The sequence below is a fragment of the Scyliorhinus torazame genome, chromosome 8 (assembly GCF_047496885.1).
Source record: "Scyliorhinus torazame isolate Kashiwa2021f chromosome 8, sScyTor2.1, whole genome shotgun sequence".
NCBI lineage: Eukaryota > Metazoa > Chordata > Chondrichthyes > Carcharhiniformes > Scyliorhinidae > Scyliorhinus > Scyliorhinus torazame.
In genome coordinates this window covers 4483858-4504400 of record NC_092714.1, presented here as the reverse complement: position 1 = coordinate 4504400, position 20543 = coordinate 4483858, and the positions used below count along the sequence as shown (strand labels likewise).

The following is a 20543-nucleotide window of genomic DNA, read 5'->3' as shown; positions in this document are numbered from 1 at the left end:
GCCACCCCCCCCCCCCCCACCTCTTTTACCACCCTCCCTAACCTTATTGAAACATCTATAACCAGGGACCTCCAGCAACTACTTCTGCCCCTCTTCTATCCAAGTTTCCGTGATGGCCACCACATCGTAGTCCCAAGTACCGATCCATGCCTTAAGTTCACCCACCTTATTCCTGATGCTTCTTGCGTTGAAGTATACACACTTCAACCCATCTCTGTGCCTGCAGGTACTCTCCTTTGTCAGTGTTCCCTTCCCCACTGCCTCATTACACGCTTTGGCGTCCTGAATATCGGCTACCTTAGTTGCTGGACTACAAATCCGGTTCCCATTCCCCTGCCAAATTAGTTTAAACCCTCCCGAAGAATACTAGAAAACCTCCCTCCCAGGATAATGGTGCCCCTCTGGTTCAGATGCAACCCGTCCTGCTTGTACAGGTCCCACCTTCCCCAGAATGGGCTCCAATTATCCAAATACCTGAAGCCCTCCCTCCTACACCATTCCTGCAGCCACGTGTTCAACTGCACTCTCTCCCTATTCCTAGCCTCGCTATCATGTGGCACCGGCAACAAACCAGAGATGACAACTCTGTCTGTCCTGGCTTTTAACTTCCAGCCTAACTCCCTAAACTTGTTTATTACCTCCACACCCCTTTTCCTACCTATGTCGTTGGTACCAATGTGCACCACGACTTCTGGCTGCTCCCCCTCCCCCTTAAGGATCCTGAAGACATGATCCGAGACATCCCTGACCCTGGCACCCGGGAGGCAACATGCCTTCCGGGAGTCTCGCTCGCGACCACAGAATCTCCTATCTATTCCCCTAACCATTGAATCTCCTACAACTATTGCTTTTCTATTCTCCCCCCCCCTTCCCTTCTGAGCCGCAGAGCCAGACTCAGTGCCAGAGACCTGGCCGCTAGGGCCTTCCCCCGGTAGGTCATCCCCCCCAACAGCATCCAAAACGGTATACTTGTTTTGAAGGGGAACGGCCACGAGGGACCCCTGCACTGTCTGCCTGTTTGTTTTTTTCCCCCTGACTGTAACCCAGCTATTCTTGTCCTGTACCTTGGGTGTGGTTACCTCCCTGTAACTCTTCTCAATCACCCCCTCTGCCTCCCGGATGATCCGAAGTTCATCCAGCTCCAGCTCCAGTTCCCTATCACGGTCTTTGAGGAGCTGAAGTTGGGTGCACTTCCCACAGGTATAGTCAGCGGGGACACCGGTGGTATCCCTCACCACCCACATCCTACAGGAGGAGCATGCAACTGGCCTAGCCTCCATCCCCTCTTACCTGACAGAATATAGCTGCCCTGTGGACTAACTAGATCTCCGCCCTCCGACTCTGCTCCCAGTCCGCTACACTTTCTGTAAACTCCTGGCTCTCTTCTCACTCTTTGCGGAAATGTCAGAAACAAAATGAAAGGAGCACCTTACTCCCTCCTCACCTAACTCCCTCGGCCACCAAACTCTTACTATAGCACTCAAATGCACCAAATTCAGCACTCAGTGCAAACAAAGTCTGCACTGTAGGGGATCACTTTTATACTGTGAATCTAGCCTCTGAAAACTGGCCTAATCCAATTAACTAATTCACAAGCTCCAGCTGCAAGTGCCTACAAGTAGAAGCTTGTTTAAAGCTGATTGAAAATTCACCTTCTTTTAAACCAAACAGCAACTTTTAAGTTAATTACCTAAATAAAAGAAAGACTAAACTTTAGATAAAAATGAAGCCTTATACTCTCTCAGTCACCAAACTCTTACTATAGCACTCAAAATGCACCAAATCCAGCACTCAGTGCAAATTAGCCTTTGTTGAATGTAATTTGATTGTGTTGTGCTGTGAGCAGGAAGTGATATTGATTGAATTGTAATAAGTGCTGTGTAGGACAGCTTCATTATCTTCATTACAGCCGAACACAAAATTATTCAATAAATCACACAACAGCAAAACAGTACTTATAGCAGAGAGGGCTCGACATTCCTCTGCACAGACTCTGTTAAGGGGTGAGAATGACTATCTTCACTGTGGTTCTCGCAGATTACAAGCTCCCCGTTGAGAGTGGGAGAACTCCATTCAGCATCATATAAAATGTCAGCCAGTAAGGCACCGGCCAGGAGAGAGCCGGCAGGAATATTCCGGGAAGTGTACATCCCGGCATTGTAAATCAATCAAACTTCCTGATTTTACTCAGTGTGAACTCCCCGTGTTCTGGTTAAATGAACTGATGCACGATCAATTACTCAAAGACGAGAGTTGCATGCATTTGAGGCTTTATTACACTGAGATCTGTGGCCTCCTACAGCAGCTGACGAAATGGCTGCTGTACTGGGAGCACACATATTTATACTCCGCATACTGGGCGGAGCCAGCAGGCAGGAATCTACCCCCGTACCAGTAGTACAGGGGCCTTACCGTAAAGCACCTATATCAACATCCTATATATACAATATATACATCAGTGGTGACTACCACATTCACCCCTGTTAAAAAAAATGAGTCCGACGGGGGTGGTGGAGAACTATATACAGAAAGTTGTGTTTTAAAAGTGCAGATAAGAATACAAAGTCAGGCGGTCTGGTGCCTTGATCTGTCGTTGAGAGCGCCGCAGTGCTGGCGGCGACTCCGGCGGCGGCTTGGTCTTCGGTGACTCCGGGAGCGTGTCGAAATCCTCTTCATCCCCGGGTGTGAGCAACGGGAGGACAGATTTTCCCGGAGCGGGGGCTGCGGGGGGGTGCGCCGGGGGGGGGGAGGATGGCACCGGGGCGGGGGGGGTGGGTGTGTGTGGAACCGGCTGGTGCCAGGTCCCTGAGGGAGACGGTGTCTTGGCGGCCGTCGGGGTACGCTACGTAGGCGTACTGCGGGTTAGCGTGAAGTAGCTGTACCCTCTCAACCAACGGGTCCGCCTTGTGGAGTCGCACGTGTCTACGGAGGAGAACGGGGCCTGGAGCTGCTAGCCATGTCGGGAGTGAAACCCCGGAGGTGGACCTCCTGGGGAAGGCAAAGAGATGTTCATGGAGGGTTTGATTAGTCGCGGTGCACAGGAGCGACCAAATGGAGGGAGCGAAGTGCGTCGGGGAGGACGTCCTGCTAGCGGGAGGCCGGGAGATTTCCGGACCGTAGGGCCAGCTGGACGGCCCTCCAGACCTTCCCATTCTCTCTCCCCACCTACCCGTTTCCCCTGGGGTTGTAGCTAGTCGTCCTGCTCGCGGCAATGCCCCTGTTGAGAAGGTATTGGCGCCGCTCATCGCTCATGAATGAGGATCCCCGGTCGCTGTGGACGTAGGCGGGGAAGCCGAACAGAGTGAAGATGGTGTTGAGGGCCTTGATGACGGTGGCAGACGTCATGTCGGGGCATGGGACGGAAAGGGGAATCGGGAATATTCATCGACCACACTGAGAAAGTACGTGTTGTGGTCGGTGGACGGGAGGGGCCCTTTGAAGTCCACGCTGAGACGTTCAAAGGGGCGGAAGACCTTCACCAGGCGCGCACAGTCTGGCCGGTAGAAGTGCGGTTTACACTCCGCGCATACCTGGCAGTCTCTGGTGATCGCCCTGACTTCCTCGATGGAGTAGAGCAGGTTGCGGGCCTTGATGAAATGGTAAATACGTGTGACCCCTAGGTGACAGAGGTTGTCGTGCAGGGTCCGTAGTCGGTCCACTTGTGCGCTGGCACATGTACCTCAGGATAGGGCATCGGGGGGCTCGTTGAGCTTACCGGGGCGATACAAAATCTCATAATTGTAGGTGGAGAGTTCGATCCTCCACCTCAAGATTTTATCGTTTTTGATCTTGCCCCACTGTGTGTTGTTAAACTTGAAGTAAACCGACCGTTGGTCAGTGAGGAGAGTGAATCTCCTGCCGGCCAGGTAATGCCTCCAATGTCGCACAGCTTCAACAATGGCTTGGGCCTCTTTTACGATGGAGGAGTGCCGAATTTTGGAGGCATGGAGGGTGCAGGAAAAGAATGCTACGGGCCTGCCTGCCTGGTTGAGGGTGGCGGCCAGAGCGATGTCTGATGCATCGGTCTCGACTTGGAAGGGGAGCGTCTCGTCGACCGCGTGCATCGCGGCCTTGGCGATATCGGCCTTGATACGGTTAAAGGCCTGGTGAGCCTCGGCCGTCAGAGGAAAAACAGTGGATTGAATGAGTGGGCGGGCTTTGTCCACATAGTTTGTGACCCACTGGGCGTAATACGAAAAGAACCTCAGGCAACGTTTGAGGGCCTTGGGGCAGTGGGGGAGGGGGAGTTCCATGAGGGGGCGCATGCGATCGGGGTCGGGCCCCAGAACTCCGTTCTGGACCACATAGCCGAGGATGGCTAAGCGGTTTGTGCTGAACACACACTTCTCCTTGTTATACGTGAGGTTGAGGAGAGTGGCGGTGTGGAGAAATTTGGCAAGGTTGGCGTCATGGTCCTGCTGATCGTGGCCGCAGATGGTGACGTTGTCCAGGTACGGGAAAGTGGCCCGCAGCCCGTACCAGTCAACCATTCGGTCCATCTCCCGTTGGATGACCGAGACCACGTTGGTGACGCCGAAGGGAACCCTAAGGAAATGGTAAAGGCGGCTGTCTGCCTCGAACGCAGTGTATGGGCGGTCCGCCTTGCGGATGGGGAGCTGGTGGTAGGCAGATTTCAGGTCCACTGTCGAGAAGACCCGGTACTGTGCAATCTGATTGACCATATCAGATATGCGTGGGAGGGGATACGCGTCGAGCTGCGTGTACCGATTGATGGTCTGACTGTAGGCAATGACCATCCTGTTTTTTTCCCCAGTTTTGACCACTACCACTTGGGCTCTCCAGGGGCTGTTGCTGCCTCGATGATGCCTTCCCAAAGCAGCCGCTGGACCTCAGACCCAATGAAGGTCCTGTCCTGGGCGCTGTACCGTCTGCTCCTGGTGGCGACGGGTTTGCAATCCGGGGTTAAGTTTGCAAAAAGGTGGATCGACCTTAAGGGTTGCAAGGCCGCACAGAGTAAGGGGTGGTAGGTGGCCGCCGAATTTCAGGGTTAGGCTCTGGAGGTTGCACTGGAAGTCCAGGCCGAGTAGCAAGGCAGCGCAGAGGTTGGGGAGGACGTAGAGGCGGAAGCCGCTGAACTCCACGCCCTGGACAGTGAGAGTGGCGATGCAGTAACCCCGGATCGCCACGGAGTGGGACCCGGGGGCCAGGGAGATTCTCTGGTTAGCGGGGTGTACCGCGAGGGAGCAGTGCCTTACCGTATCGGGGTGAATGAAGCTCTCAGTGCTCCTGGAGTCCAGCAGGCAGGAGATCTCGTGCCTGTTGCCCTTCACTTCAGTTGAAGCAGTCAAAGAACAAAAGGACAAAGAAAAGTACAGCACAGGAACAGGCCCTTCGGTCCTCCAAGCCCGTGCCGACCATGCTGCCCGACTAAACTAAAATCTTCTACACTTCCTTGTGGTGATGTGCATCAATGTAAATGCATTTAGGCTAACTAGACACTAGAGGGAGCACCAGAAAGATCACACACACCCCCTGCCGCGCGGCACAGGCGTGGATTGGCTGAGGGCGGCCGTCTGCAGAGTCCATTTAAAAAAAATATACATATGTTTATTAAGAATTTTTTACAGAATTTTCAACCATACAAAACAAACCCCCCCCCCCCCGCCCCCGAAACAAAAAAGAAGAAAAAACTCGCATAGCAAGACACAAACAATGCAAATCAATATGATACAGAACTTTGTACATTGGATTCCTCCCGCACATATCAGTTTTCCGGATCATTTATGTTTTTCTTGCTCAGGTGCCCCCCCGAAGAACCCCCCTTCCCTATCCCTCCCTCTTCCCCCCACCCCCCCAGAAAGAGATGTCCCCCCCCCTCCTCTCTACCCCCCCCCTCCCTCCCTCCCTCCTACCCCCCCCTCCCTCCCCCCCACCCCCGGGTTGCTGGAAAGGAATAATTTGATTAGAGATAGTCAACACAGTTTTGTGAAAGGTAGGTCGTGCCTCACAAACCTTATTGAGTTCTTTGAGAAGGTGACCAAACAGGTGGATGAGGGTAAAGCAGTTGATGTGGTGTATATGGATTTCAGTAAAGCGGTTGATAAGGTTCCCCACGGTAGGCTACTGCAGAAAATACGGAGGCATGGGATTCAGGGTGATTTAGCAGTTTGGATCAGAAATTGGCTAGCTGGAAGAAGACAAAGGGTGGTGGTTGATGGGAAATGTTCAGCCTGGAGTTCAGTTACTAGTGGTGTACCACAAGGATCTGTTTTGGGGCCACTGCTGTTTGTCATTTTTATAAATGACCTGGAGGAGGGCGCAGAAGGACGGGTGAGTAAATTTGCAGATGACACTAAAGTCGGTGGAGTTGTGGACAGTGCGGAAGGATGTTACAAGTTACAGAGGGACATAGATAAGCTGCAGCACTGGGCTGAGAGGTGGCAAATGGAGTTTAATGCAGAAAAGTGTGAGGTGATTCATTTTGGAAGGAATAACAGGAAGACTGAGTACTGGGCTAATGGTAAGATTCTTGGTAGTGTGGATGAGCAGAGAGATCTCGGTATCCATGTACATAGATCCCTGAAAGTTGCCACCCAGGTTGAAAGGGTTGTTAAGAAGGCGTACAGTGTGTTCGCTTTTATTGGCAGAGGGATTGAGTTTCGGATCCATTAGGTCATGTTGCAGCTGTACAAAACTCTGGTGCGGCCGCATTTGGAGTATTGCGTGCAATTCTGGTCGCCGCATTATAGGAAGGATGTGGAAGCATTGGAAAGGGTGCAGAGAAGATTTACCAGAATGTTGCCTGGTATGGAGGGAAGATCTTATGAGGGAAGGTTGAGGGACTTGAGGCTGTTTTCGTTAGAGAGAAGAAGGTTAAGAGGTGACTTAATTGAAGCATACAAGTGTAGCGCACAATGATTTACGAGAGAGATGAGAAGTGATTAAGTCGATTCAGGCTTTATTAAGCGAGACTTGTCCCCAGCAGTTCAGCAACAGAATGAAGCGGCGGGGAGAAGCTATATTCCGCCTTCAGGGCGGAGCCAGGAGTCAGCAGCCAACCAGGACCCGGGATCTGTCAGCCAATCGCATCACGGCTTCACAGTCCCACATGACTCCTAATACATACCACCACATTCACCCCTTGTTAAAAAGGAACCCGGCGGGGTGGTGGTTCGCATGGAGTTAGGGGTTTACAAGGCTGGCCCTGGAAGGAAAATTTCGGACATGTTACTACAGTTTTTGCCCTACACTGGGCTATGTACAAGTTTGTGAAACTATTTACAATATTAGCAAGAAAAAACATTTTTTTTGTTACAATACAACAACATTCTTGGTGTCACGCGGATGCCACGAGTCGAGCGGGCGGTCTGGTCTTCCTCGTCGATCGCCTCAGCCCCGGTGGTGGTGCAGGTGCTTGTTCAGGCGTTGTCGTCTCCGGGAGCGTTTCGGTGTTTGTTCCTGTTTTACTCCTGGGCGGGCACGGGAGGAGGTCCGATCTCCCCGGGAAGGGGGCGGTCGCGGGGTGCGCCGGCGGCAGGGAGGGGATGATCGGTGTCGGGGGGGTGTGTGTGTTGCCGGCGGGCGCCAGGTCCCGCAGGGAGACCGTGTCCTGTTGGCCGTCGGGGTACGCCACGTAGGCGTACTGCGGGTTCGCGTGGAGAAGGTGAACCCTCTCGACCAACGGGTCCGATATGTGCGCCCACACATGTTTCCGGAGCAAGATGGGTCCTGGGGCCGCCAGCCAGGTCGGCAGCGACGTTCCGGAGGAGGACTTCCTGGGGAAGACAAGGAGGCGCTCATGAGGCATTTGGTTAGTGGTGGTACACAGCAGCGACCGGATGGAGTGGAGAGCGTCTGGGAGGACCTCCTGCCACCGGGAAACTGGGAGATCCCTGGACCGTAGGGCCAGCAGGACTGTCTTCCAGACCGTGCCGTTCTCCCTCTCTACTTGCCCGTTCCCCCGGGGGTTGTAGCTGGTCGTCCTGCTCGAGGCTATGCCCTTGCTGAGCAGGAACTGGCGCAGCTCGTCACCCCTGTCGCTATGGATATACGCGGGGCAACCGAACAGTGTGAATATGGTGCCAAAGGCTATAATGACTGTGGCCGCTGTCATGTCGGGGCAGGGGATGGCGAAGGGGAAACGAGAGTACTCGTCCACCACGTTCAGGAAGTATGCGTTGCGGTCAGTGGAGGGGAGGGGCCCTTTGAAATCCAAACTGAGGCGTTCAAAGGGGCGGGAAGCCTTGATCAGGTGCGCTCTATCCGGCCTGAAAAAGTGCGGTTTGCACTCTGCGCAGATGTGGCAGTTCCTGGTGACTGGACGGACCTCCTCCACAGAGTAGGGGAGGTTGCGGGACTTTACAAAATGGTAGAATCGAGTGACCCCCGGGTGGCAGAGGTCCTCGTGGAGGGCTTGTAGGAGGTCTATTTGTGCGTTGGCACATGTGCCGCGGGATAGGGCATCGGACGGCTCGTTCAGCTTTCCAGGACGGTACAAGATCTCATAGTTGAAGGTGGAGAGCTCGATCCTCCACCTTAAGATCTTGTCATTTTTAATTTTGCCCCGCTGTGCATTATCGAACATGAAGGCTACCGACCATTGGTCCGTGAGGAGAGTGAATCTCCTGCCGGCCAGGTAATGTCTCCAATTAAGCACAGCTTCCACTATGGCTTGGGCTTCCTTTTCCACTGAGGAGTGGCGGATTTCTGAGGCGTGGAGGGTCCGGGAGAAAAAGGCCACGGGTCTGCCCGCTTGGTTAAGGGTGGCCGCCAGAGCTACGTCGGAGGCGTCGCTCTCGACCTGGAAGGGGAGGGACTCGTCGATGGCACGCATCATGGCCTTTGCAATATCCGCTTTGATGCGGCTGAAGGCCTGGCGAGCCTCTGTCGACAGGGGGAAGGTAGTGGTCTGTATTAGCGGGCGAGCCTTGTCTGCATACTGGGGGACCCACTGGTCGTAATATGAAAAGAAACCCAGGCAACATTTCAGGACTTTGGAGCAGTGGGGGAGGGGAAATTCCATAAGGGGGCGCATGTGTTCGGGGTCGGGGCCTATTATCCCATTGCGCACTACGTATCCCAGGATGGCCAACCGGTTTGTGCTAAAAACGCACTTTTCCTCGTTGTATGTGAGGTTCAGGGCGTTAGCGGTCTGGAGGAATTTTTGGAGGTTGGCGTCGTGGTCCTGCTGACCGTGGCCGCAGATGGTTACGTTGTCGAGATACGGGAACGTGGCCTGCAACCCGTGCTGGTCAACCATTCTGTCCATCTCCCGTTGGAAGACCGAGACCCCGTTTGTGACACCAAACGGGACCCTTAGGAAGTGATATAGACGCCCGTCTGCCTCGAAGGCTGTGTACTTGCGGTCACCTGGGCGGATGGGGAGCTGGTGGTAGGCGGACTTGAGGTCCACGGTGGAGAAAACCTAATACTGGGCAATCCGATTTACCATGTCGGATATGCGGGGGAGAGGGAACGCATCTAGCTGTGTGCACCTGTTGATGGTCTGACTATAGTCTACGACCATCCTTTGCTTCTCCCCGGTCTTTACTACTACCACCTGGGCTCTCCAGGGACTATTGCTGGCCTGGATTATGCCTTCCTTCAGCAACCGCTGGACTTCAGACCGAATAAATATCCGGTCCTGGGCGCTGTACCGTCTGCTCCTAGTGGCAACGGGTTTGCAATCCGGGGTGAGGTTTGCAAACAAGGACGGTGGTTCAACCTTGAGAGTTGCGAGGCCGCAGATAGTGAGTGGGGGTATTGGGCCGCCGAATTGAAACGTTAGGCTCTGCAGGTTACACTGGAAATCTAATCCCAGTAATGTGGGCCCGCAGAGTTGGGGAAGGACGTAGAGCCTGTAGTTCTTAAACTCCCTCCCTTGCACCGTTAGGTTCGCGATGCAGAACCCTTTGATCTCTATGGAGTGGGATCCTGCAGCTAGGGAAATCTTTTGCGTGCTTGGATGGATGGTCAGAAAACAGCGTCTTACCTTGTCGGGGTGGATGAAACCTTCGGTGCTCCCGGAGTCGATCAAGCATGGTGTCTCGTGTCCGTTGATCAGCACCGTTGTTGTCGTCGTCTGGAGCTTCCGGGGCCGTGATTGATCCAGAGTCACCGAAGCCAGTCGTGGTCGTAGTGTCGCGGCGTCTTCTTCGGACCCCGTGGAGCCGTCGATGCTGGGTTCCCTTGGTTGTCAACCAAGATGGTGGCGTCCATGAATCGCACGCGGCCGGGGGTGGACAAAATGGCCGCCCCCATGGATCGCACGTGGTCGGGGGTGGACAAAGTGGCCGTCCCCATGAATCGCACGTGGCTGGGGGTTCACAAGATGGCGGCGCCCATCCTCCCCTCGTGGTGCCCGGGACCCAAAATGGCGGCACCCGCGGGTCGCACATGGTGCGCTGGGGGGGGGGGGTTAGGGAGCTTTTGGGATATCTTGGAATTTACAGTGCAGAAGGAGGCCATTCGGCCCATCGAGTCTGCACCTGCTCTTGGAAAGAGCACCCTACCTAAGGTCAACACCTCCATCCTATCCCCATAACCCAGTAACCCCACCCAACACTAAGGGCAATTTTGGACACTAAGGGCAATTTATCGTGGCCAATCCACCTAATCTGCACATCTTTGGACTGTGGGAGGAAACCGGAGCACCCGGAGGAAACCCACGCACACACGGGGAGGATGTGCAGACTCTGCACAGACAGTGACCCAAGCTGGAATCGAACCTGGGACCCTGGAGCTGTGAAGCAATTGTGCTATCCACAATGCTACCGTACTGCCCTGTGGGGCTGGGCTCGTTCTTCTCCGGGGATTGTGGCGACCCCCCGGGACCGGCACACTGCCGCGTAATGGCCCTTCTTGCCGCAGCCTTTACAAATAGCTGCGCGGGCTGGGCAGCGCTGCCGGGGGTGTTTTGTTTGCCCGCAGAAATAGTAGCGGGCCCCCCTGGGATGGTCTGGTGCTTTAACCACGCAAGCCTGCGAGGGGGGGGGTTTGTCGCGACGGGGGTCCACGGAGCCCAAGGGGCTGCCGCGCGGTCGGGGCCGTAGGCGCGGGCGTTTTGCGAGGCCACATCTAGGGAAGCTGCAAGGGCCCGTGCCTCTGAGAGTCCTAGCGACTCTCTTTCTAAAAGTCTTTGGCGGATTTGGGGAGAGTTCATACCTGCCACAAAAGCATCGCGAATTAGCATGTCCGTGTGTTCGATCGCGTTCACCGGCGGGCAGCTGCAGCCCCGTCCCAAAATTAGCAGCGCGGCGTAGAATTCTTCTAGCGATTCTCCGGGACTTTGCCGTCTCGTCGCGAGTTGGTGGCGCGCGTAGACCTGGTTAACAGGCCGAACGTAGATGCCCTTCAGTAATGCGAGGGAAATCCTCTGCGTCTTCTATGAGAGGGTAAATTTCCGGGCTTACCCTCGAATGCAGGACCTGCATTTTCTGGTCTTCTGTGATCCGGCCGGGGGCCGTTCGGAGGTAGTCTTCAAAACACGCTTGCCAGTGCTTAAATACTGCTGCCGAGTTTGCTGCGTGGGGGCTGATCCGCAGGCATTCCGGGGCGATCCGGAGCTCCATAGTCTTTTAAGCTCGCTTAATAAATTGTAGCGCGCAATGACTTACGAGAGAGACGAGAAGTGATGAAGTCGATTCAGGCTTTATTAAGCGAGACTTGTCCCCAGCAGTTCAGCAACAGAATGAAGCGGCGGGGAGAAGCTCGGGTTCTTATACTCCGCCTTCAGGGCGGAGCCAGGAGTCAGCAGCCAACCAGGACCCGGGATCTGTCAGCCAATAGCATCATGGCTTCACAGTCCCACATGACCCCTAATACATACCACCACAACAAGATGATCAGAGGATTGGATAGGGTGGACAATGAGAGCCTTTTTCCTCGGATGGTGCTGTCTGGCATGAGGGGACATAGCTTTAAATTGAGGGGAGATAGATATAAGACAGATGTCAGAGGTAGGTTCTTTACTCAGAGAGTAGTAAGGGCGTGGAATGCCCTGCCTGCAACAGTAGTGGACTCGCCAACACTAAGAGCATTCAAATGGTCATTGGATAGACATATGGACGATAAGGGAATAGTGTAGATGGGCTTTAGAGTGGTTTAGCAGGTCGGCGCAACATCGAGGGCCGAAGGGCCTGTACTGCGCTGTAATGTTCCATGTTCCATGTCAGAGGGTCACTACTGAGAAAGTGCCGCACTGTCAGAGGGTCAATACTGAGGGAGTGCCGCACTGTCAGAGGGTCAGTACTGAGGGAGTGCTGCACTGTCAGAGGGTCAGTACTGAGGGAGTGCCGCACTGTCAGAGGGTCAGTACTGAGGGAGTGCTGCACTGTCAGAGGGTCAGTACTGAGGGAGTGCTGCACTGTCAGAGGGTCAGTACTGAGGGAGTGCTGCACTGTCAGAGGGTCAGTACTGAGGGAGTGCTGCACTGTCAGAGGGTCAGTACTGAGGGAGTGCTGCACTGTCAGAGGGTCAGTACTGAGGGAGTGCTGCACTGTCAGAGGGTCAGTACTGAGGGAGTGCTGCACTGTCAGAGGGTCAGTACTGAGGGAGTGCCGCACTGTCAGAGGGTCAGTACTGAGGGAGTGCAGCACTGTCAGAGGGTCAGTACTGAGGGAGTGCAGCACTGTCAGAGGGTCAGTACTGAAGGAATGCTGCACTGTCAGAGGGTCAGTACTGAGGGAGGGCTGCACTGTCAGAGGGTCAGGACTGAGGGAGTGCCGCACTGTCAGAGGGTCAGTACTGAGCGGGTGCTGCACTGTCAGAGGGTCAGTACTGAGGGAGTGCTGCACTGTCAGAGGGTCAGTACTGTGGGAAGGCTGCACTGTCAGAGGGTCAGTACTGAGGGAGTGCTGCACTGTCAGAGGGTCAGTCCTGAGGGAGTGCTGCACTGTCAGAGGGTCAGTACTGAGGGAGTGCTGCACTGTCAGAGGGTCAGTACTGAGGGAGTGCTGCACTGTCAGAGCGTCAGTACTGAGGGAGTGCCGCACTGTCAGAGGGTCAGTACTGAGGGAGTGCCGCACTGTCAGAGGGTCAGTACTGAGGGAGTGCCGCACTTTCAGAGGGTCAGTACTGAGGGAGTGCTGCACTGTCAGAGGGTCAGTACTGAGGGAGTGCCGCACTGTCAGTGTGTCAGTACTGAGGGAGTGCTGCACTGTCAGAGCGTCAGTACTGAGGGAGTGCCGCACTGTCAGAGGGTCAGTAGTGAGGGAGTGCTGCACTGTCAGAAGGTCAGTACTGAGGGAGTGCTGCACTGTCAGAGGGTCAGTACTGAGGGAGTGCTGCACTGTCAGTAGGTCAGTACTGAGGGAGTGCTGCATTGTTGGAAAGATTGTGATTAAGATGCAATGTTTAATTTTGTCTGTCCCTTTCGTTGATCACACAGCCACTATCGAAAGAAGAGAAGTCTTTTGTAAACAAATGCTTATCAATCAACCAACATTTGAAACAACACATTGTTTGGGTGTGATAATGGTTCTTGCTTTGTGTAAATTGGCTGTTTTCTCCGATTGCAAACTTAACTGTCCTTCAGATGTTTAATAACTTGAGGAAGAAGGTGAAAAGTGAGCATTAATTTATTCCTACAGATTTCTGTGTCAAGCAGCATCTCTCTGCCAGTACAGGCTTTGCTGGGAGGACTCGCCTGACTAGGCCCTGCTTTGGCCAGCTGTTATATCCGTACGTAACCAGCCCCAGGTGGAGGCCCCTGCTCCGTGTCTGGGAAGCTCGTACCCCACCAGCCCCACTGGAAGGTCAAAGATGGTTTCCCCCGGGGTGGTTATGACAGGATGTCTTTCATTGGCTGTAAAGAACTTTAGAATTTCCTGAGGTTCTGAAATGCCTGTCTTTTAACTGAGGAAATCATAGGGTGATAGAGTACAGCACAAGACCATTTGGCCCATCATTCCTGTACTATCTAATTTTGAATGCTATGTCTGTTCCATTCCCTTACTCTTTCTGCAGAATGTTGTAAATTGCTACTTTCCAAGTATTTATCCAATTTCCTCTTGGAAATATTTCCCTCCCTCTCTCCACGCTTTGCTGACGGATGCCCTCAGTCTCTGCCCTTTCTTTTGATTCCCTCATTTTAAACTCTGGCTTCTCTGGGATTTGAACCCTTTCCCACGGGAGTCAGTTTTTCCTGGTGACAGAGTGTTGTGAGAGCAGAGAGAGGAAGCTGTCATTCAGTGGGCTGTCACAGATATACCCGTGGTGTGTGAGCAGTTCTCGGCCGCTAGGTAGGAGAGGGTATCACGATTCTTCACCAGATCGTCACTGCAATAATCAATTGATGCATTTAAGTGACGACTGCAATTTCCCAGGACAACTTGACAGAGCCCCCAGCGCATTCCAGATAAAACCGACATCAGATAGAGCTCGCACAAAGTGCTTCATTTAATCCATCAAACTACACAATCTGATATCACTGCTGTTTAGAGCAATCGCCAGCAGACTGAAGGATAATCGAGGGGCTTTTATCTGTCAAATTACGTTTCTGTAATTATCTTGGATATTATCACAAGAGCAGGAATAAATAACGATACACAGAATGGTGAATAGATTACTGCAGTTCAACTTGCCTGACCAGAAAGTCACTGTGATTTTTAAAAATATATATAAATTTAGCGTACCCAATTCATTTTTTCCAATTAAAGGACAATTTAGCGTGGCCAATCCACCTACCCTGCACATCTTTGGGTTGTGGGGGTGAAACCCACGCAGACACGGGGAGAATGTGCAAACTCCACACGGACAGTGACCCAGAGCCGGGATCGAACCTGGGACCTCAGCGCCGTGAGGCAGCAGTGCTAACCACTGTGTCACCATGCTGCCCTGAAAGTCACTGTGATGACAGCTGGTGATTGACGTAACTCTGAATCTGAAAAAGCAAACACAGCAGACATTCCAGAGATTTTATTTTCCATTTATTTGTTCACAGCATCTATTGCCCATCTCTAATTGCCCTTTAGAAGGCACTTCTTGAACTTCTGCAGTCCATGAGGTGTAGGTACACCCACTGTGCTGTTAGGGAGGCAGTTCCAGGATTTAGCCCCAGTGACAGTGAAGGAACGATGATATATTTCCCAGTCAGGATGGTGAGTGAGTCGGAGGGGAACCTCCAGGTGGTGGGGTTCCCAGGTTTCTGCTGCTCTTGTCCTTCTAGATTGTAACGGTTGTGGGTTTGGAAGGTGCCGTCGAAGGAACCTTGGTGAGTTCCTGCAGTGCATCTTGTAGATGGTACACACGGCTGCTACTGTTCGTCGGTGGTGGAGGGAGTGAATGTTTAAGTTGGTGGATGGGGTGCCAATTGAGCGGGCTTCTTTTTCCTGGATGGAATTGAGCTTCTTGAGCTGCATTCATCCAGGCAAGTGGAGAGGATTCCATTACACTCCTGATTTGTGCCTTGGAGATGGTGGACAGGTTTTGGGGTGTTGTGTCCGCAGGATAAACTGCATTTATTTCAATGCAAGGGGCCTGACAGGCAAAGCGGATGAACTCAGGGCATGGATGGGCACATGGGACTGGGATATTATAGCTATGACTGAAACATGGCTAAGGGAGGGGCAGGACTGGCAGCTCAATGTTCCGGGGTACAGATGCTATAGAAAGGATCGAACAGGAGGTAAGAGAGGAGGGGGAGTGGCGTTTTTGATTAGGGAGAACATCATGGCAGTACTTAGAGGGGATATATCCGAGGGTTCGCCCACTGAGTCTATATGGGTGGAACTGAAAAATAAGAAGGGAGAGATCACCTTGATAGGACTGTACTACAGGCCCCCAAATAGTCAGCGGGAAATTGAGGAGCAAATATGTAAGGAGATTACAGATAGCTGCAAGAATAATAGGGTGGTAGTAGTCGGGGACTTTAACTTTCCCAACATTGACTGGGACAGCCATAGCATTAGGGGCTTGGATGGAGGGAAATTTGTTGAGTGTATTCAGGAGGGATTTCTCATTCAGTATGTGGATGGACCGACTAGAGAGGGGGCAAAACTTGACCTCGTCTTGGGAAATAAGGAAGGGCAAGTGACAGAAGTGCTAGTGAGGGATCACTTTGGGACAAGTGACCATAACTCCATTAGTTTGAAGATAGCTATGGAGAATGATAGGTCTGGCCCAAGAGTTAAAATTCTTAATTGGGGCAAGGCCAATTTTGATGGTATCAGACAGGAACTTTCAGAGGTAGATTGGGGGAGACTGTTGGCAGGCAAAGGGACGGCTGGTAAATGGGAGGCTTTTAAAAATGTGTTAACCATGGTTCAGGGTAAGCACATTCCCTTTAGAGTGAAGGGCAAGGCTGGTAGAAGTAGGGAACCCTGGATGACTCGAGATATTGAGACTCTGTCAAAAAGAAGAAGGAGGCATATGACGTACATAAACAACTGGGATCAAGTGGATCCCTTGAAGAGTATCGAGATTGTCGAAATAGAGTTAAGAGGGAAATCAGGAGGGCAAAAAGGGAACATGAAATTGCTTTGGCAAATAATGCAAAGGAGAATCCAAAGAGCTTCTACAGATACATAAAGGGAAAAAGAGTAACTAGGGACAGAGTAGGGCCTCTTAAGGATCAACAAGGGCATCTATGTGCAGAGCCACAAGAGTTGGGTGAGATCCCGAATGAATATTTCTCATCGGTATTCACGGTGGAGAAAGGCATGGATGTTAGGAAACTAAGGGAAATAAATAGTGATGTCTTGAGAAGTGTGCATATTACAGAGGAGGAGGTGCTGGAAGTCTTAAAGCGCATCAAGGTAGATAAATCCCCGGGACCTGATGAAATGTATCCCAGGATGTTGAGGGAGGCTAGGGAGGAAATTGCGGGTCCCCTAACAGAGATATTTGAATCATCGGCAGCCACAGGTGAGGTGCCTGAAGATTGGAGAGTGGCGAATGTTGTGCCCTTGTTTAAGAAGGGCAGCAGGGAAAAGCCTGGGAACTACCGACCGGTGAGCCTAACGTCTGTAGTAGGTAAGTTGCTAGAAGGTATTCTGAGAGACAGGATCTACAAGCATTTAGAGAGGCAAGGACTGATTTGGGGCAGTCAGGATGGCTTTGTGCGTGGAAAATCATGTCTCACAAATTTGATTGGGTTTTTTGAGGGGGTGACCAAGAAGGTAGATGAGGGCAGTGCAGTAGACGTTGTCTACATGGACTTTAGCAAAGCCTTTGACAAGGTACCGCATGGTAGGTTGTTGCAGAAGGTTAAAGCTCACGGGATCCAGGGTGAGGTTGCCAATTGGATTCAACATTGGCTGGACGACAGAAGACAGAGGGTGGTTGTAGAGGGTTGTTTTTCAAACTGGAGGCCTGTGACCAGTGGTGTGCCTCAGGGATCGGTGCTGGGTCCACTGTTATTTGTGATTTATATTAATGATTTGGATGAGAATTTAGGAGGCATGGTTAGTAAGTTTGCAGATGACACCAAGATTGGTGGCACAGTGGATAGTGAAGAAGGTTATCTAGGATTGCAACGGGATCTTGATCAATTAGGCCAGTGGGCCGACGAATGGCAGATGGAGTTTAATTTAGATAAATGTGAGGTGATGCATTTTGGCAGATCGAATCAGGCCAGGACCTACTCAGTTAATGGTATGGCGTTGGGGAGAGTTATAGAACAAAGAGATCTAGGAGTACAGGTTCATAGCTCCTTGAAGGTGGAGTCGCAGGTGGACAGGGTGGTGAAGAAGGCATTCGGCATGCTTGGTTTCATTGGTCAGAACATTGAATACAGGAGTTGGGATGTCTTGATGAAGTTGTACAAGACATTGGTACGGCCACACTTGGAATACTGTGTGCAGTTCTGGTCACCCTATTATAGAAAGGATATTATTAAACTAGAAAGAGTGCAGAAAAGATTTACTAGGATGTTACCGGGACTTGATGGTTTGAGTTATAAGGAGAGGCTGGATAGACTGGGACTTTTTTCCCTGGAGCGTAGGAGGCTTAGGGGTGGTCTTATAGAGGTCTATAAAATAATGAGGGGCATAGATAAGGTAGATAGTCAACATCTTTTCCCAAAGGTAGGGGAGTCTAAAACTAGAGGACATAGGTTTAAGGTGAGAGGGGAGAGATTCAGAAGGGCCCAGAGGGGCAATTTCTTCACTCAGAGGGTAGTGAGTGTCTGGAATGTGCTGCCACAGGTAGTAGTAGAGGCGGGTACAATTGTGTCTTTTAAAAAGCATTTAGGTAGTTAGATGGGTAAGATGGGTATAGAGGGTTATGGGCCAAGTGCGGGCAACTGGGACTAGCTTAATGGTAAAAACTGGGCGGCATGGACTGGTTGGGCCGAAGGGCCTGTTTCCATGCTGTAAACTTCTATGATTCTATGATTGTATGATTGGTGCGAGGAGGCACGGAGGCTGACAAACTAAAGGAGCTTATTAACATCCCCAACAAATTTAAACAGATATTACATGAACAATAATCAAACCACAATAATCAAGCAATCAGACAATTTGGGGATTGCTGTTCTCTAATTGGTTGCCTGCACAACCCAGGTACTCGTTGTAGCCTCTGGTGTTTCCGACTTGTTCTGAATTTGTCAGTGGCTGTTGTGACCGATGTCGACGCTGTAACGAGAGTTTGACTCTGTGCTTGGTGTGAAATTGAGGTATTCTGTCGGTATCTGGGTTTCAGGAAGGTTCTGGTCAGATTCACTGCAGGTTCTCTCCAACGGATTGCTTCTCCCACCAACAGTTAGTCCACATGCATCCTCCAGATGACATCGTCCTGGGTCTGGAGGTATGTGCGACAGGTCCCGTCTGTGGCAATGGGCGCGATTCTCCCAAAAATCTCCATGTTAATTTGTGGCGGTTTTCCAGCGAGTTTCCCGCCAACTCTGCCAGGGAGTTTCCCGCCGACTCTGCCGCGAGTTTCCCGCCAACTCTGCCAGGGAGTTTCCCGCCGACTCTGCCGCGAATTTCCCACCGACTCTGCCAGGGAGTTTCCGGCTGACTCTGCCGCGAGTTTCCCGCCGACTCTGCCGGGAGTTTCCCGCCGACTCTGCCGTGAGTTTCCCGCCGACTCTGCCGCGAGTTTCCCGCCGACTCTGCCGCGAGTTTCCCGCCGACTCTGCCGCGGGTTTCCCGCCGACTCTGCCGCGAGTTTCCCACCGACTCTGCCAGGGAGTTTCCCGCCGACTCTGCCGGGAGTTTCCCACCGACTCTGCCGCGAGTTTCCCACCGACTCTGCCAGGGAGTTTCCCACCGACTCTGCCGGGAGTTTCCCATCGACTCTGCCGCGGGTTTCCCACCGACTCTGCCAGGGAGTTTCCCGCCGACTCTGCCGCGAGTTTCCCACCGACTCTGCCACGAGTTTCCCGCCGACTCTGCCGCGAGTTTCCCGCCGACTCTGCCGCGAGTTTCCCGTCGACTCTGCCGCGAGTTTCCCGCCCATACTGCCGCGAGTTTCCCGCCGATTCTGCCGCGAGTTTCACGCCGACTCTGCCAGGGAGTTTCCCGCCGACTCTGCCGCGAGTTTCCCGCCGACTCTGCCGCGAGTTTCCCGCCGACTCTGCCGCGAGTTTCCCGCCGACTCTGCCAGGGAGTTTCCCGCCGACTCTGCCGCGAGTTTCCCACCGACTCTGCCAGGGAGTTTCAAGCCGACTCTGCCGCGAGTTTCCCGCCGACTCTGCCGCGAGTTCCCGCCGATTCTGCCGCGAGTTTCCCGCCGATTCTGCCGCGAGTTTCACGCCGACTCTGCCAGGGAGTTTCCCGCCGACTCTGCCGCGAGTTTCCCGCCGACTCTGCAAGGGAATTTCCCGCCGACTCTGCCGCGAGTTTCCCGCCTACTCTGCCGCGAGTTTCCCGCCTACTCTGCCGCGAGTTTCCCGCCGACTCTGCCGCGGGTTTCACGCCGACTCTGCCAGGGAGTTTCCCACCGACTCTGCCAGGGAGTTTCCCGCCGACTCTGCCAGGGAGTTTCCCACCGACTCTGCCGCGGGTTTCACGCCGACTCTGCCGCGAGTTTCCCGACTCTGCCGCGAGTTTCCCGCCGACTCTGCCGCGAGTTTCCCGCCGACTCTGCCGCGGGTTTCACGCCGACTCTGCCAGGGAGTTTCCCGCCGACTCTGCCAGGGAGTTTCCCGCCGACTCTGCCGCGAGTTTCCCGCCGACTCTGCCGCGAGTTTCCCGCCGACTCTGCCGCGGGTTTCACGGCGACTCTGCCGCGGGTTTCACGCCGACTCTGCCAGGAAGTTTCCCGCCGACTCTGCCGCGAGTTTCACGCCGACTCTGCCGCGAGTTTCCCGCCGACTCTGCCGCGAGTTTCCCGCCGACTCTGCCAGGCAGTTTCCCGCCGACTCTGCCGCGAGTTTCCCGCCGACTCTGCCGCGAGTTTCCCGCCGACTCTGCCAGGGAGTTTCCCGCCGACTCTGCCAGGGAGTTTCCCGCCGACTCTGCCGCGAGTTTCCCGCCGACTCTGCCGCGAGTTTCCCGCCGACTCTGCCGCGAGTTTCCTGCCGACTCTGCCGCGAGTTTCCCGCCGACTCTGCCGGGAGTTTCCCGCCGACTCTGCCGCGAGTTTCCCGCCGATTCTGCCGCGAGTTTCCCGCCGACTCTGCCGGGAGTTTCCCGCCGACT

General features: G+C 53.4%; 1 protein-coding gene across 2 annotated transcripts in view; it reads left to right on the top strand.

Moving 5' to 3' along the window:
- The window catches only part of cadm2b (cell adhesion molecule 2b), a 646038-nt gene that overhangs the window by 250521 nt on the left and 374974 nt on the right, over window positions 1–20543 (top strand). The window lies entirely within an intron of this gene.